Source organism: Balaenoptera ricei, chromosome 6 (genome assembly GCF_028023285.1).
Source record: "Balaenoptera ricei isolate mBalRic1 chromosome 6, mBalRic1.hap2, whole genome shotgun sequence".
Classification (NCBI taxonomy): Eukaryota; Metazoa; Chordata; class Mammalia; order Artiodactyla; family Balaenopteridae; genus Balaenoptera; species Balaenoptera ricei.
Genome location: NC_082644.1, coordinates 60831745 through 60849273, shown reverse-complemented (window position 1 = coordinate 60849273; position 17529 = coordinate 60831745).

The following is a 17529-nucleotide window of genomic DNA, read 5'->3' as shown; positions in this document are numbered from 1 at the left end:
ATGTTGTATGTGAGCTTTGCATATATGGTCTATATTGGGTTAAGGTAATTTCCTTCTGTAACTAATTTGTAGAGTTGTTTTTTTTTTAATCATAAAAGGGTATTGAGTTTTGCCAAAGGCTTTTTTATACATCTACATTCTGTTTTTACCCTACATTCTGTTAATGTTGTCTATCACCTTGATTGATTTGTGTACGTTGATCCATTCTTGCATTCCAGGCACAAATTCAATTTGGTCCTGGCGTATGATCATTTTAATAAGTTGTTGATTTCAGGTTTTCAATATTTCATTAGGATTTTTGTGTCTATGTTTATCAGGGATATTTCCTACAATTTTCTTGTGGTGACTTTCTCAGTTTTTTTTTATCACAGAGAAACTTTTGAAGTAGTCCCTCTTCCATTTTTTGGAAGACTTTAAGAAGGATTGAAATATATTAAAAGGAAAATTAAGGAAACAATATAATGTAAAATCGCAGCAAATAGAATAAAATACTTAGGAATAAATTTACCTAAGAGGTAAAAGGCTGATGAAAGAAATTATAGCAGACACAAATAAATAAAAAGACATCATATGTTAATGGATTAGAGTTATTAATATTGTTAAAATATCCATTCTACCCAGAGTGATCTACAGTTACAATGAAATCCATATAAAAATCCTAATGACATTTTTTACAGAAGCAGAAAAAATGATCCTCAAATTCATATAGAACACAAAGACTCTGAATGCCAAAGCAATTTTGAACAAGAAAACAAACCTGGAGGCATCACACTCCCTCATTTCAAAGTATATTAGAAAGCTACAATATGGAACTGGCATAAAAGAGATATATGGACAATGGAACAGCACATATAGAGAGCCCAGAAATAAACCCACACATATACAGTCAACTGATCTTTGACAAGGATGCCAGAATACACAATGGGGAAAGTTTATTCAATAAATAAATGTTTCTTCAATAAATTGTATTAGGAAAAACGGATATACACATGCAAAAGAACGAAATTGGACTCATCTCACACCATACACAAAAATCAACTCAAATGGATTAGAGACTTAAAAAGACCCCAAACCATAAAACTTCCAGAAGAAAACAGAGGGAAAGAGCTTCTGAATATTGGCCTTGCCAATGATTTTTTGGACACCAAAGCACAGGCAACAAAAGCAAAAGTAGGTAAATGGGACTAACTCAACCAAAAAGTTCCTACACAGCAAAGGAAATAATCAACAGAGTGAAAAGGGAACTTAGAGAATGGGAGAAATATTTGTAAACCATATTTCTGATAAAGTGTTAATAGAGATAAATATAGATATCACCTATAACTTAATAGCAAAAAACCAAATTACCAGTTGAAAAACAACAAAGGAGCTGGATATATATTTCTCCAAAGAAGACTTACAATTGGCTAACAGGTATATAACAAGGTGCTTAACATCACCAATTATCAGGGGGATGCAAATCGAAACCATAGTGAGATATTACTTCATACCCTTTATGACGGGTATTATGAAAAGAAAAAAAAATATTGGTGAGGATGTGGAGAAATGGGAACACTTGTATACGTTGGTGGGAATGTAAACTGCTGTAGCTATTATGGAAAGCAATATGCAGGTTTAACAAAAAACTAAAAATAGAACTACCATATGACTCAGCAATCCCGCTTCTGGGTATTTAGCCAAAGGAATTGCAATCAGGATCTGCACTCCCATGTTCACTGCAATATTATCCAAAATAGCCAAGATATGGAAGCAATCTAAATGTCCATTGATGGATGAATGAATAAAGTATGGTATACACATACAGTGGAATATTATTCAGGCTTAAAAAGGAAGAGAATTCTGCTATTTTCAACAACATGGATGAAACTAGAGAACATCGTGCTAAGTGAAATTAGCCAGACACAGTAGGCTTATTTCAAAATGTCACTTATGATATATAAAATACAACATACAAAATACCACTTATGTATCTAAATTAATCAAACTCTTAGAGTCAGAGAGTTGAATGGTAGTTGCCATGGGCTGGAAGGAGGGGGCATTGGAGAGGTATTCGTCAAAGATTTAAGGTTCAGCTATACAAAATGAATAAGTTCTAGAGATCTACTCCACAGCAGAGTGCCTCTAGTTAACAATAATTAACACTTTGCAAAGAGTGTAACTCTTAAGTGTCCTTATTATAAAATAATAATAATAATAATAAATAAGAGAGCTGGAAGAACCTTTTGGAGGCAGTAGATAGGTTTTGGCCATACATTATGGTGATGGTTTCACAGGTATATACATATCTCCAATCTCATATTGATACATTGCTTTAGTGCAGTTTTTGTATGTCGAAAAAAAAAAAGTTAAAAAAAAAAAACTCAACTTTCAACTGACGTTACTCTAATAAATTATCCCGGACTTGCTTCTTACAACACTCATTGGAATTGTCTCAGGTTTTTAACTTAATCTAATATTTTGTGACTTTATTCAGTTGACAACTGGTTGATTTCATGGATATATTAATTTAAATATCAAAATATTCAGAATGAGCATTAAATCCAATTGAATATAATTTATTAATTGAACAAGTCATGCATGAGAGAATAGATGGGTGAATGAATCCTTCAACAAATTATTACAGCATATTATTGAAACTTTTCTACGTATTTCTCTGCCTGCTTCTGTTATTTCTAGCTTTCTTATCACCTCATTACCACAATTTTTCACCTAAGTTGTGAACTTCACTTTATCACTGTATATTTTTTGTCCCTTATATTACTGAATCCACCAACTTAAGTTTTTCAGTATCACCTCTGTGCTGAAGACTCCCGAAGTTCTTTCCCAATCCTGATCTTTGTTGTTTTCCTGTTCGAAATCTCTAATTGTCTCCTAGGCAATCCCATTGGATATTCTCTTTTTCCCTCAAATAGTTCAAAGCTAAAATGGATTGATTACACTGCCTTTCACTTCTTTTGTGCAGAGCTGTGCAGAACACCAAAGTTGGCACCAGCAAAATAAAATGAGCAACACTTTTCTGTTATATACCCCACTTCAAAACTCAGTGCTTGTTTCCTGACAGCATCTGGGATCATCTAGTTCCTCACTACTAGCCAAGCCCAAGAGTGTCATCACATGGGGTCCTCCCTCTGACAGTACTTTATATCCACTGATCTCTTTCCCTGCTAGACAATGTAAAGGTCTGTAATTTCTCTCCATCACATATATCAGTATTCATCAGGACGGGCCACACGATAGAATTATGTGGAAGATTTAAACAGATACTGGTGTTTAAACTACATCCCCAAATATTCTTCTTTAATTGGTAAGAAGTAAGACTTGAGCATTTGAACTGTGATAAACTCCCTGGATGATTCTAACATGCATCCAGACTTTCCCATGACTGAATTACAAGAGAGAGTCTGGATTATTTTGTTTAATAACACATGTTGTCCAGATGCTGCTTCCTTCGCTCTCCAGACTCACCTTCCCTGTATACGTGGCACTTCAGCAGTATTGCACAACACTTGTCATTCCCTAAATATAGCATGTGATCTATTTCACAGTACTAAGGTGTTTCTCATGCTCTTGTCATATTTTTCTACTTCCAAGTCATCCTTCAAACCTCTGTTCACACATTGCCTCTCCCAGAAAGCATCTCTGGATGACAATATCCCTTCACATCTGCCTATGTCTTTACCTATGTTCATTTGTAATAAATTTGAGAATACAGAGTGGCATCTTCCTAAATTTTAATAAGTCAGACTCACACAGGTGTATCAGTCTTATATTCCCATCTGGTCACTAATGAAGGAGTTGGGCTGCTTACCTGAAGATGCAGTGAAAAGTTTGCTAAGGCTGACCAAACCAAGAGATCAGAGTAATCATTGCTATTCAATCCAATGGCCCTAAACTGTGCTAAATATGCCCTATTATTTTCCCATTTCTGGAGGTGGAGAGTGACAAAGAAGTGGATGGAGATTAAAACTAGATGGATCCTGCATTAAAATAGAGAAGGAGAATCAGAATAGAGTATCCCTTCATAGAAAGGTAAAAATGATGGGATAAGAAATATTCTAACAGAATTAAATCTTCCTTACCAGCTATGTCATCTGAGATTAAATTATTTAACTTTTTATTACCATATTTTGCAAAATTCTTTCCTGTGTTATTGTTTTAGACCGCAAGACTTTCTGCAACACTGGATTTTTTTTTTTTTTAATATTCTTTTGGTCATTATGGTTCTGTCCAAACAATACATGTAGAACAAGATCAAACAAACAAATCCAAGACTTTGTTATAATGGGTCCCTGATTCCATAGCCAAAGTCATAAACAGTGAGTTAGAAGCATCTCAACTTCACAAAGCCACCATTGATGTCATATATGTTATCGCCAGTGGCCTGAGTTTTTTTCTGAATTTTTGAATTTTTATTTATTTATTTTTATACAGCAGGTTCTTATTAGTTATCCATTTTACACATATTAGTGTATATATGTCAATCCCAGTCTCCCAATTCATCACACCACCACCACCACCCCCCTGCCACTTTCCCCCCTTGGTGCCCACATGATTGTTCTCTACATCTTGAAACACTGGATTTTATTCTTCATTATTCATTCACCCATTCCTCAAATTGTACTGTCTACTATTTATTGAGTGCCTACTAAATATTAGATAGCAATCAATTTAAATTCATTAACTCTACAAGATAAATGGATGTTTAATATAATCACACTGCCAGTAAAAAAATAATTTGATTTTAACATGTGTATCTTCATTATTTCTAAGTGATACAACCTCTAAACTTTCTCAAGCTATTTAGAGTAAGCATGTCACAGTAAGTATTTAGTAAAATCTTTTACCCATAAGACATATTGAAAGGACTAGGTGAGATTAAAAAACACAAGAACAAAACAAAACAATTATAGCAAAAGGAACAAAAATTCAGAAATTAACTTTCCCAAAAGTAGGCATAGAGTAAAGGGATTAGCTATGCACTCAGAAGAAAATAATAAAAGATATAAAGTTACCAATAAGGCAATACCTATTCATTGAGCACCTACAAAGTGTGTGCATGTATGTGTGATTATGTATACACTCACACATATATAAATATAGATACATATATTCACATATACTCATAAACATACGATAAATGAGTGTGTATATATACACAAAAATATATGCACATATATATTAGTATCACACACTGAGATATATGTATATGTGTACATATGTACAAATATGTATATATACACACACAGACAACACAAACACATAGATATGTTACAACAGCACCTGGCAAATAATAAGTTATATTAACATTAACCATTGTTGTCACTGTTGTTGCTAATATTGTTATTACATACTAGCCATTCTCTAAAACCTGAGGAGTTCATGAACTGATATGTGAAGGTAGAATTCTTATGACTGTTCAGTAGAGAAAGACTACAGGGATACAAGGATGGAAGTTGGAAAAATAATGAGGAGATAATTACAAGAAAACAGCTGTGATATGACAGTAATTTAACTATGTAGGTAGAGGAGAAGATGGTAGGAAATTATGGATTTTTAGACATATTTCAAAGGAAGAATCCACAGGTTTGCCTATGGACTGGGCAAAGAGTATTAAGGAAAGAGGAATGCCAAGGATCACTTCAAGAATGACAGTGATTAAAGAAGTACAGGTGAATATTGTCCAAATTCAGATGAAGAAAAAGTTTGCATCCAGCTAGAAATATATGAAATGCTACATCAATGAGATCATATTTTTGCTGGACCTTCTAAATCATTGTACGAGTAAATGTTTTATAGACATGAGGGTAAAATATAAATATATGTATGTTTTCATTTCTTTCTCTTAAACAATTTTACATTCTTCTAGACTCCCCAGTTGGTAACTGATGATACATACAATATCTGTTGCTTGTAGGACCTCCAATGTATGTACATGGGTCATGCATTGATCCAAAGTTTACAAGGAGCTGGAAAACTGGAAGGGACCAAATCCTTTGCCAATCCCTGTCACTATTGTTGTTATCACCAGTATTCATTATTACTCTAAGTTGTCTCTATGTGATAATCCACTGATATCTTTCAGAAACTATGGGGCAGGTCCCTTACAGAGAGACACTGTACAGAACATAGAGTCGCATAACTTTTGAGGAGATGCTTCTGAGAATGTTTCATATATTCTGCCACATGCAGAGTCCCCCCCACAACCAAAAACCACCAAACATCTTAGTCTCTAGAAATATCAGATCACTTAATGTGGCTCTATTTACTTGACATTTTCTTCAGCAACAGCAGCAACAAAAACAAAACAACAACAAAAACCCATTGAGTAAGGATGCTAAGTACTTGGAAATTTCTGGTTTTGATCCTAAAATACACAGACCAATAAATACCACCCATATTTCTTCTGCTTCCATGCAATGAACTAAAACTTAGGACCAATCTTAATTACTTCCTTAAAAAAGGAAATAGAAAAATATCAACAGCAGAAAAAATAAATCTCAATTTACTATTTCCATAAATTATCCTGATGTAGATTTTAATTTTTGGTATCTACAGACATTTTGAGAAGGTATTCAAGGTAACATTGCTAAAATAAATGATTATCCAGCAGTTAAGACTTCACTGTTGTAAAAGTGAAAGCAACTCTGCAACTCTGGGAATATCTTTGGTTTTTATCAACCTTTGCATGCAATATTAAACCTAATCCCCAGTTGGATGATGGAATGCAGGATATAATTTTTTTCTTCTGTTCCGTCACTTTTATTAGAGTATTGTCACATATGGAAGAAGAAGGAGAGCACCATAAAAATAGCTATTAAAGCTAAAGATATTCACAAAAAGACAAATAGAATTGAAATCATAGAGAATGTTACTACTCATCTAGGATTCCTCAGCTGCTATGTCTGATAAAAATAATTTCATCACAATCAAATTCAGAGAGAGACTACAGATTTACAATAACAGAATTATGCAAACTATATTTCACTCTTCAAATGTTCTACAATATCTAATATTAAAAGTAATAAGATGTAGTTTGATTACTTTTTAAAATTCTCAAACCTCAGCTATTTTAAAATCTGATTTTAACCTACATGTGCCATACGTCCTATGCTCCTTATGTAGATGACAAAATAATGAAACATTACCCAGTTTTTCAATATGTACATTAGGTTACAGGATTATAGGATGAAATATGGAATAGTTAACCTGGAAAAAAAGACAGAGTCCTGGTTTTGTTGTTTTTCCTTCTTTCTTTGTTCCAGAAGCCACTTGACAAGTCTACCAACACGCTAACCTTTCTTCTCTCTCCCTACAATTTCTAGTAATAGAGCAAATGTGCTACTTCCTATCAAAGATGAGCAATATGTTTGTGGGCTGGGAGGTTTGTACTTCCCCTTCAGCCTGATTAGCCTTGACTGCTTCGATCCGCACTTGAGTTTAGAATACATGTACAATCCTAAATCACTTTTCTTTCTGAAACACAATTAAAAAAGGGAGGTGGGTAGAACATTTGTGTGTGTGTGTGTGTGTGTGTGTGTGTGTACAACGAGTTAAGCTTATCAAAATTATATTTACAATCTCATGTAATCATTGCAAAAACACTGCCAATGGGAGTTCCAGGAGACCCTTAGGAAATCTTTGTTATTTGCAACATAACAATAATCCTTATTTCACCTTTAAAAATTGAGATTGTAGTAATTTATTCTCCATTTGCCCCTTAGATCCACGTTCAATTCTTCTTGATCCTATAACACACCTCAGGAGACTGTCTATGGGACATATCACTCAGACTCCATTGTCATTGGACTTCCCCTTGGGTTTGGCCACTGGAGGTACTGACAGGAGATCAAAGAGGGGGAAGAGAACCAACCTAGGAGGTATGTTTTTCCCGTCTTTCTTTCTCTGAAGGGGTTCTGACAGAGGTTGTGTCCCTTTATGAAACTAGATTCTGCATGAGAACTCCACTTGCCTGACCCCAGACCTTACCCAGTCTTCAATACCACCCTTACAAACATTTAATGTAGGTTCAGATATGATACTGCTAACACCACGTAGCCTCAAATCCTTAGCTGATTCTCATAACCTAGCCCACATGTCTGTCAAAGGTCCCTTTATCACAAAAAATAACTCTTAAAAATCACAGCTCAGTACACTATCTAATCCTTCTGTGGATTAGAGAGAAACAGTATTACAAGACTGAAGGTTTTACCCCAAAATAAAATACAATCAAGTTACAACAAAGGAAAAATATGAATTATTCTAAACAGAAAAATCAACAAACAAAACACCTTTATATTTCTGTATCCTCAGTCCAAAGAAATTATATGGGTCGACTATTTTGTGATACTTCTGTTAGAGGATGCCATCTTTCAATTACCCAAGTTAAAAAGAAAAATGTAATCAGATATTATCACTGTCAATCATATAGATGAGTGATTTTCAAATAGTAGGTTCTAATATTTAGTACACCATTAAATCAAAGTAATCAATCAAGACCAGCAATTTTTTAAGAGGTACAATAGATCAGACAAGTCAGAGATTTAATTAAAATAAAATGTAAATGATCATAATGAGTTGCACATAGTAAGGATCTTTTTTTCACGAATTTTGATTTATTAGAAACACACGTGTGTTTATGAATATGTCACAATGTAAAATATAGTTCTTACCATGAGTTACATTTTTAAAAGCTTGAAAATTTCTTTTATGAAATAGGGATCTGATCCATTCTTCCTTTGGAAGCATTTACAAGGTTGTGTCAACAGAAGTTGATTCTGTATGGATTACAATATATGTATGCCTTCTAAAATTGAAAGAGTCATCATTCTCCAGGATTTTGACACAAAATAAAGAAAACAGCTAAGAGTTGGGAGAGCACTGTGAGCTCATTTTTACTCAATGTATTTGAGCTCATTTTTACTCAATGTATTTTGTGTAGAATATAAATGAGGTTTTATTTAACCTCAAAGTTCTGAATCTCTTGCTCACTGCTTAATTGAAAATACGTACATACATATATATTTGTGCATATACTCCCTTTATAAATAGTGAGCAGAAGATTTAAGACCTGGAAAATAGAAAGAAAATTCCTCAGATCACAGGCAAGGATTACCTGTAAAGTGTAGGAAATATTATTCATGTTTGAGAGAAGAAGGAATTTAGGTTTAGTAGGATAAAGTAATACCTACACCAAAACAAAGCCAATTTTAATGGTATTGATGTTGAAGTGGACGTATAACCTACTGATTTATATTATAGGTCCTAGGGACTGACTTTCTGGGTTTATAGCCTTGCTTTGCCATGGTTTAGCTATGTCATCTTGCACAAGTTTTTAATATCTTAATTTGTCAGTTTTTTTTTTTCTTAAAATAGAGACAAAAATATTTAAGACTTGATTGTTCTGAGAATTATATAGTTAAATAAGTAAGTACTTAGTGCCATATACATCATAAGCATCCAATAAAGGCTAGCTACTATTCTTCCTAGTTTTCTCTTTCTTTTTACTCAGAGTTGCCATTTCTTGGTTCTTTCCTGTATGATAACATTGGCTTATAATGTTTAAAATCTACATATCTTTATGTATGACCATGGTAAGCTTAAATACAAGCTTATTATGTATATATTATCTTTCATTTCTTACATATTTGAAGGAGATTAAAAAGATAGTCTTGGGACTTCCCTGGTGGTCCAGTGGTTAAGACTCCACGCTCCCAATGCAGGAGACATAGGTTTGATCCCTGGTCGGGGAACTAAGATCCCACATGCCACATGCCACACAGCTCAGGTAAAACAAAAAAAAGATAGTCTTCTTGTTAACAAGAAAGATTGCATAATATTATATATAATATATGCTAACATACATACATATAAATAATACATAGCATATAGTTCATTTCTTTTTAATTTGAAGATTCTTGTGAGAGAATTGTAATACCCCATTTCTACAACAATATCAGGGAATATGGTAATTCTTTCAAGTAAGTTATTCAGAGAATTTTAAACTGTTCAATCAATTTTGATAGGAAACTTTAGAAAAATATACATAGTATATTGACCAGGCAGAATGATGTGGTTCAAATAGCAGTGTATTAGATATTGGACCTAATTTCAGTTCTAAGTTAGCAACTTGTTATGTCCCTCTGGTAAGTTACTTAACTACACTGGACCTCAAAATTCATCAATAGAATGGAACTGTGGAACTACATAATATATAAAGTACTTTTCTGTAGTTCTCTGACTCAGGATAATAATTATGAATATAATTTATTAGTACTATTCCAATATATTAATTCTCTCAGGAACTATTCAGAAGTACTGCTTTTTCCCTCACAATAAAAAACTTCATTCTTTGATTTTCTCTGTTTTGATGCAGTAAAATTTTTCTCTCTCTTTCCCCAGGGTATAAATATTTTCTATTACTTTTCACTGCCTCGTGATTGCATTTAGTTTCATCAAATAAAATACAGTGCAGTGATTAAGTGTAAGAGTGTAATACCACTAATATCATTTCTTTTACTTACTAGTTACATAACTTTGGGCAAACTGCCTGAACCACTTAAGTCTTAGTTTTTCTTTTTTATACAAAAGAGATATTAAAAACAGTAATTATTTCACTTTTTGAGAAATGATTGATTATCCAACACATCACTGACTGAACTCTAGCCATAGACAAGCATTGTTCTATATGCTCCTGGGTTGCAGAATATGCATGACAAACTTAATGCCCTCATGAATGGAACCCTGCTTTTAGGGAAAGAAAAAACAAACAAAAACGAATATAGTGTCAGAAGGCTGTAAATAAGGTGAAAATATAAAGTAGTGTAAACATTTAGAAAGTGATGGGCAGAAAGTCAGAGTGTGATGGGAACTATTTTAGATTGGTTAATTAACGTAAACTGATATATACTCCAAAGTCTCAATGGCTTAACATTGTTTAAATTTACATGCTGCTCGTGTCTTAGTCCCATTTGGGTTAGAATTTTCTCATAGACATCTCTGTATTAAGTCTGACTCAGATATTCAGGTTCTCTTCATACTGAGGCAACATCTGCCTTTGTTTTTGCAGTTGGGGAAGGGATGGTGGAAAATTCATGGAAAGTGTTTTTCAGCCACTCGGTATGTGGCATGCTTGATTTCTGACCACATCATATTTGTTAGAACCCAGTCACATGACCCCAACTTAATTATAAAAGAGACTGTGAAATTACCCTACTCTTGTACCCATTACACACTCAAGAAGTGAACCTAGATTTGATGAACACTGAGTGGGACTCTTAGCCACTCCTAATGGAGAGTACTATACAGGCCTTTCTGAAGGCATTTGGATAGAAACACCCAATTTCCAGCTTTGCTAACATTGCAAGAATTTGGCCTCTGAATAAGTGAATATACTTTTAGTTAAGTTTTTTGAGGGAATGTAGAGTCAATGCTAGGAAAAAAAATGCCAATGATTTATTACTTGTCCTTCACTCTGTGGCCTGGCTCTGATCATTTAAGACTTCATACTTGATAGAAAAATTGTCAATGACTGGTCTATTATGATTGAGGTAAATTAATTGGTTTTGCAGTGACTCTTACTGCTTGATCCCCAAACTGTGTATCCCTTTTCCTGTACCCCAGAACCTAAGTATACCTCATTCTATTCCTCCAGTAATCAATCACTAATTCTTGGATTTCACTGGTTGCATTATATTTTAATCAGATATGTATTTTTGAATGAACTTAAACATTAGTAAATATCATATTAATATCAACAAATAATTCATAGAATTAAATTCAAATTTCATCTTCAGAAAAGATAATTTTCTAGAAATTAAGTGTTCATATATATGTGTGTATGTGTGCACACATCATACACACACACACACACAAAACGTAAGTTTAAGTGCACTTAAGTTCAAGACTGTGTCTATCATTTTTTCTCAATAAAATTACTCAACTGGAAAAGATCCATTTGTTTCCAAGAGAGAAATTTTGTAAGTAGAAGCCTATTGCTTGAAGTAGTTCCCTATGGGACTACTATCATCTGGCAAAGAAGTATGCACATCAAAGTAGACAGAAAACAGCACCACTTAAAAAGTAATTTTCTCTGAGGGTTTTCTTCCCGGTATCCTGCCAACAACAATCTTTAAACCCTTAGCTTGCTACACAGAGAAAGTCTCCCAGCACTCGTCCCAGATTAGCGATGCCCAGGTTTATGCTTCTAGTTCTGAATAAAATACATACTAATATTTAGGGGAACCAACATAGAAACAAAAACTCTTAACTTTATAACAGACAAGTAACTGGGTTATTTCTTTTCCTACATTAACCACAGATTTCTTCTGAAAATAAAATATGCACACCATTTTGGGATAAGGAGGCAAATCTAATCATTTACCAAAGTAAAGAATTCATGCTGATGACTCTAAGATTATGTAGAATTTAAGTTTATCTAGGTATAAAAGTAAAATAATAATAATGGGGAATGACAATACAAAGACAGTAATGACAAATATACTAGCAACTCAATTTGTAATTACCGTGTGCCAGAAATGGTGCAAAGCATTCTCATGAGTTATTTACTTAAATCAGATAACAATTCTGAGATAGGTGTCATAACTAACTTCATTTTACAGATATGAAATGTGAGGCTCAAGACTTTAAATCATTTTTGCAAGATGGCAAAGTAGTAGAGATGTTTGATGCCACAACATTTGCTCTCTATCTCTCTGTCAACCCCCTTTTATTCAAAAAGACGGATGATGTATTCAGAATCCTTTCATCTCCATCCACTTTGTATTTTCTCTTCTTATTGTGCCTTCATTCTTTCCTTCATCTTGCCATATATATTTTCACCCACTCAACCTGCTTAAACCTCTTCTATTGTTAACGAGTTTTCTTTGCTTAAAATCAAGTTTCATTTCTCCCTAGGGACTATACAAGAAATTCAATAACCCTACACATAGTGGTCAAGTCTTCTATAAACTAGTTTTAATCTTATATTTAAAACTCAGGGAATAGTGTACTTTGTTGAAAGAGCAAGGTTTAGTGGTAAGATTCTCTCGAACATAACTCATACCTCTAATATATGCCGCACACTGCTTAAATTTTTAAAGTATCTATTTTCTCACATTTGAACTTTGTATTACATTGTACATTGTGATTTTATTAGGAACAAATGTGATGTAATATATAAAATACAAGGTATAGAGTAATTATTTAATTTTTCTCTGGGTATTGTTCTTATTTTGATCCTGTAGGTTCCTATCTTGATCCCCTTCTCCAGCTAAAATACACTACTTGTCATTTGCCGTTTCACAGCTATACAATGTCTTATTTGCCTTAACACTTTCCTGCATCCATTACTACTAAATAGACTTTTCCCGCAATTTTATTCTCGGAAAAAAGAAATATATTTAAGGGCCAGTTAAAAAATCATCTCCTGACAAATGTGCTGAAATAAGAAAACAACTTCTTCTAAGACAAAATAAATATATCTACAAACAAAAAGGTTGAAGAAAATGATCTCTACTGGAAGCACAGACCTACTGGAAGGAAGGAAGAGCACTATGAAAGTGTAAGTATGGATGGCAGACAAAAATGAAGCAGTGACATAGGCAAATCCATCAAACGATGGCAGTACTTTAGACTAAACCACCAAAAAATATAAAGCAGTGGCTTGGACTATGACGTTCACATGGATTAGTATGATAGTATTACTCGGGCATTTGTAACTGAGCAAATTCTGTCCTGATTTGTGTGTGTGTGTGTGTGTGTCTGTCTGTCTGTCTGTCTGTCTTATTGGAGTATTTCTCCTCTCTTTTTTTTTTTTAATTTTTTTTCATTTTGGCCTTTCAGCTTTTGGGATCTTAGTTCCCCGACCAGGGACTGAACCCAGGCCACACTAGTGAAAGTTCTGGATCCTAACCACTAGACCACCAGGGAACTCCCATCTCTACTCTTTTATAAACTTGAATAAGAGAGCTGTGAATATTATAATTCATTATATTTGTATAAATAGTTATATTTACTATGAGGGAACTAAATTTGAATGTTAAGCTTTTTAATATCATAATTTAAATACTTATGTAAAGCTTTTAAACCTGTCCCCTTCTGTTGGGAATATTATATATTTTAAATTTGCATGATACATCTCAAACAAAAAAACCAAGAATTGAAAGAAAAGAAAAGATTATCATAATATTCAGGATATTGTTTAACTCAGTAAAGAAAGCAGCAGGGCGGGACACAGAAAAGAAACATGGTGGACTGAGCAGTAAGTACTGAATCTTAACCTCACTTTTTTTTTTTGTCTTGTTTTTTGTTTTTCTATATTTAAAAAAAAAATTATTGGAGTATAGTTGCTTTACAACGTTGTGTTAGTTTCTGCTGTAAAGCAAAATGAATCAGTTATATGTATACATATATCCCGTTTTTCAGATTTCCTTCCCATTTAGGTTAACACAGAGCACTGAGTAGAGTTCCCTGTGCTACACAGTAGGTTCTCATTAGTTATCTATTTTATACATAGTAATATATATATGTCAATCCCAATCTCCCAATTCATCCCACCTCTGACTCCCACCCTTGGTATCCATAAGTTTGTTCTATACATCTATGTCTCTATTTCTGCTTTGCAAATAAGATTATCTGTACCATTTTTTCTAGATTCCACATATAAGCGATATTGTACGATATTTGTTTTTCTCATTCTGACTTACTTCACTCTGTATGACAGTCTCTAGGTCTATCCACGTCTCTACAAATGGCACTATTTCTTAATCTCACTTTTAAGATGGGTAGTGGGTTTCCCAATTTGCATGTCATTATTCATCAAAATTTGCATAGTTCTTTATGCATACCAATCTTTCCTTAATAAAAATTTTAAGAAAAGAGAGATAATGAAATGAGATATTTTGATTTATTATTCCTAATCAAATAATTAAAGGAAAGTTTTGTAGAAGGAAAACCTGTTTCATTTCCTATTCCATGATCATTGTGGGTCTGCTGTGAGCCAGGAATTGCCCATGTTGTCAGATACCAAACAGCATGTAGGACATCTGTGGCATGTATATGATTGTGATCTAAAGTCACCAAAATGTTTTATAAAAATAATCATTCTGTTATTTTTAATGTAGGACATTTAAAAAGTACTTTCTAGTTGTACTGTATCCTTATAAATAAAATAGACGGCTTAGAATAATTTCCCACACACACAAATAATCACCTCCTGCAAGGAGTCTTCCCTGATCTTCCTAAGGAAACTTACCTCTCCAAATTCCAAATCTGATAACTTTATTATTTCTAGTATATTCTGCTTTGTAAGTTAGTTAATGGTTACTTTTTAGTCTATATAAAAGAAATAGGCTTTTCTTGCCTACTGCATTGGAAACTCCAGGGCGGGAACCACATCTGAGATGTATCATGCCCTCTCATGCCTATCACGGTGACTTCTATGTAGCAGAAACTCAATAATCATTACTTATAGGTAATTCACATATCTCCTTATTCATTTAACATTGTTTTGAACTTACAGCACATTATGCACTAAATACAGTATAGATTTACCTACCAAGATAACATATAGTATAGTAACTCTATCTTTTATGCACTTAATAAATTTGTCTTTATATTGATATTAATGCATCTTTTGATGATTCCTTCTTTGAATCCTAATTTACCAACTTAAAAGGATGGCTTGAAGATAGAGAGAAGATGGCGGAAGAGTAAGACGCGGAGATCACCTTCCTTCCCACAGATACATTAGAAATACATCTACACGTGGAACTGCTCCTACAAAACACCCACTGAACGCTGGCAAAAACGTCAGACCTCCCAAAAGGCAAGAAACTCCCCACGTACTTGGGTAGGGCAAAAGAAAAAAGAAAAAACAGATAAAATAGGGACGGTACCTGCACCAGTGGGGGGAGCCGTGAAGGAGGAAAGGTTTCCACGCACTAGGAAGCCCCTTCGTGGGCGGAGACTGCGGGAAGCAGAGGGGGGAGCTTCGGAGCCACGGAGGAGAGCGCAGCCACAGGGGTGCGGAGGGCAAAGCAGAGAGATTCCCGCACAGAGGCTTGGCGCCGAGCAGCACTCACCAGCCCGAGAGGTTTGTCTGCTCAGCCGCCGGGGTGGGCGGGGCCGGGAGCTGAGGCTTGGGTTTCGGTTGGATCACAGGGAGAGGACTGGGGATGGCGGCATGAACAAAGCCTGAAGGGGTTAGCGCACCACAGCTAGCTGGGAGGGAGTCCGGGAAAAAGTCTGCAGCTGCCGAAGAGGCAAAAGACTTTTTCTTGCCTCTTTGTTTCGCGGCTAGCAAGGAGAGGGGATTCAGAGCGCCGCCTAAACGAACTCCAGAGACGGGCGCGAGCCATGGCGATCAGCGCGGATCCCAGAGGCGGGCGCGAGCCGCGGCTAACAGCGCGGACCCCAGAGAAGGGCATGAGACGCTAAGGCTGCTGCTGCCACCACCAAAAAGCCTGTGTGCGAGCACAGGTCACTCTCCACACCTCCCCTCACGGGAGCCAGTGCAGCCCGCCACGGCCAGGGTCCCGTGATCCAGGGACAACTTCCCCGGGAGAACGCACGGCACGCCTCACGCTGGTGCAACATCATGCCGGCCTCTGCCGCCGCACGCTCGCCCCGCCTCCTCAGTACACCTCCCTCCCCGCGGCCTGGGTGAGCCAGAGCCCCCGTAGCAGCTGCTCATTTAACCCCGTCTGTCTGGGCGGGGAAAAGACGCCCTCAGGAGACCTACATGCAGAGGCGGGTCTAAATCCAAAGCTGAACCCCAGGAGCTGTGCGAACAAAGAAAAGAAAGGGAAATCTCTCCCAGCAGCCTCAGAAGCAGCGGATTAAAACTCCACAAACAACTTCATGTGCCTGCATCTGTTGAATACCTGAATAGACAGCGAATCATCCCAAATTCAGGAGGTGGACTTTGGGAGCAGGATATATTAATTTTTCCCCTTTTCCTTTTTTTGTGAGTGTATATGTATATGCTTCTGGGTGAGATTTTGTCTGTATAGCTTTGCTTTAAAATAGCTTTATTTTACTTCACTATATTATATCCTCTTTCTTCCTTTCTTTTTATTTTTTCTCCCTTTTACTCTGAGCCGTGTGGATGAAAGGCTCTTGGTGCTCCAGCCAGGCATCAGGGCCGTGCCTCTGAGGTGGGAGAGCCAACTTCAGGACACTGGTCCACAAGAGACCTCCCAGCTCCACGTAATACCAAACGGCGAAAATCTCTCAGAGATCTCCATCTCAACATCAAGACCCAGCTTCACTCAATGACCAGCAAGCTACAGTGCTGGACACCCTATGCCAAACAACTAGCAAGACAGGAACACAGCCCCATAAATTAGCAGAGAGGCTGCTTAAAATCATAATAAGGCCACAGACACCCCAAAATACACCACCAGACGTGGACGTGCCCACCACAAAGACAAGATCCAGCCTCATCCACCAGAACACAGGCACTAGTTCTCTCCACCAGGAAGCCTACACAACCCACTGAACCAACCTTAGCCACTGGGGACAGATACCAAA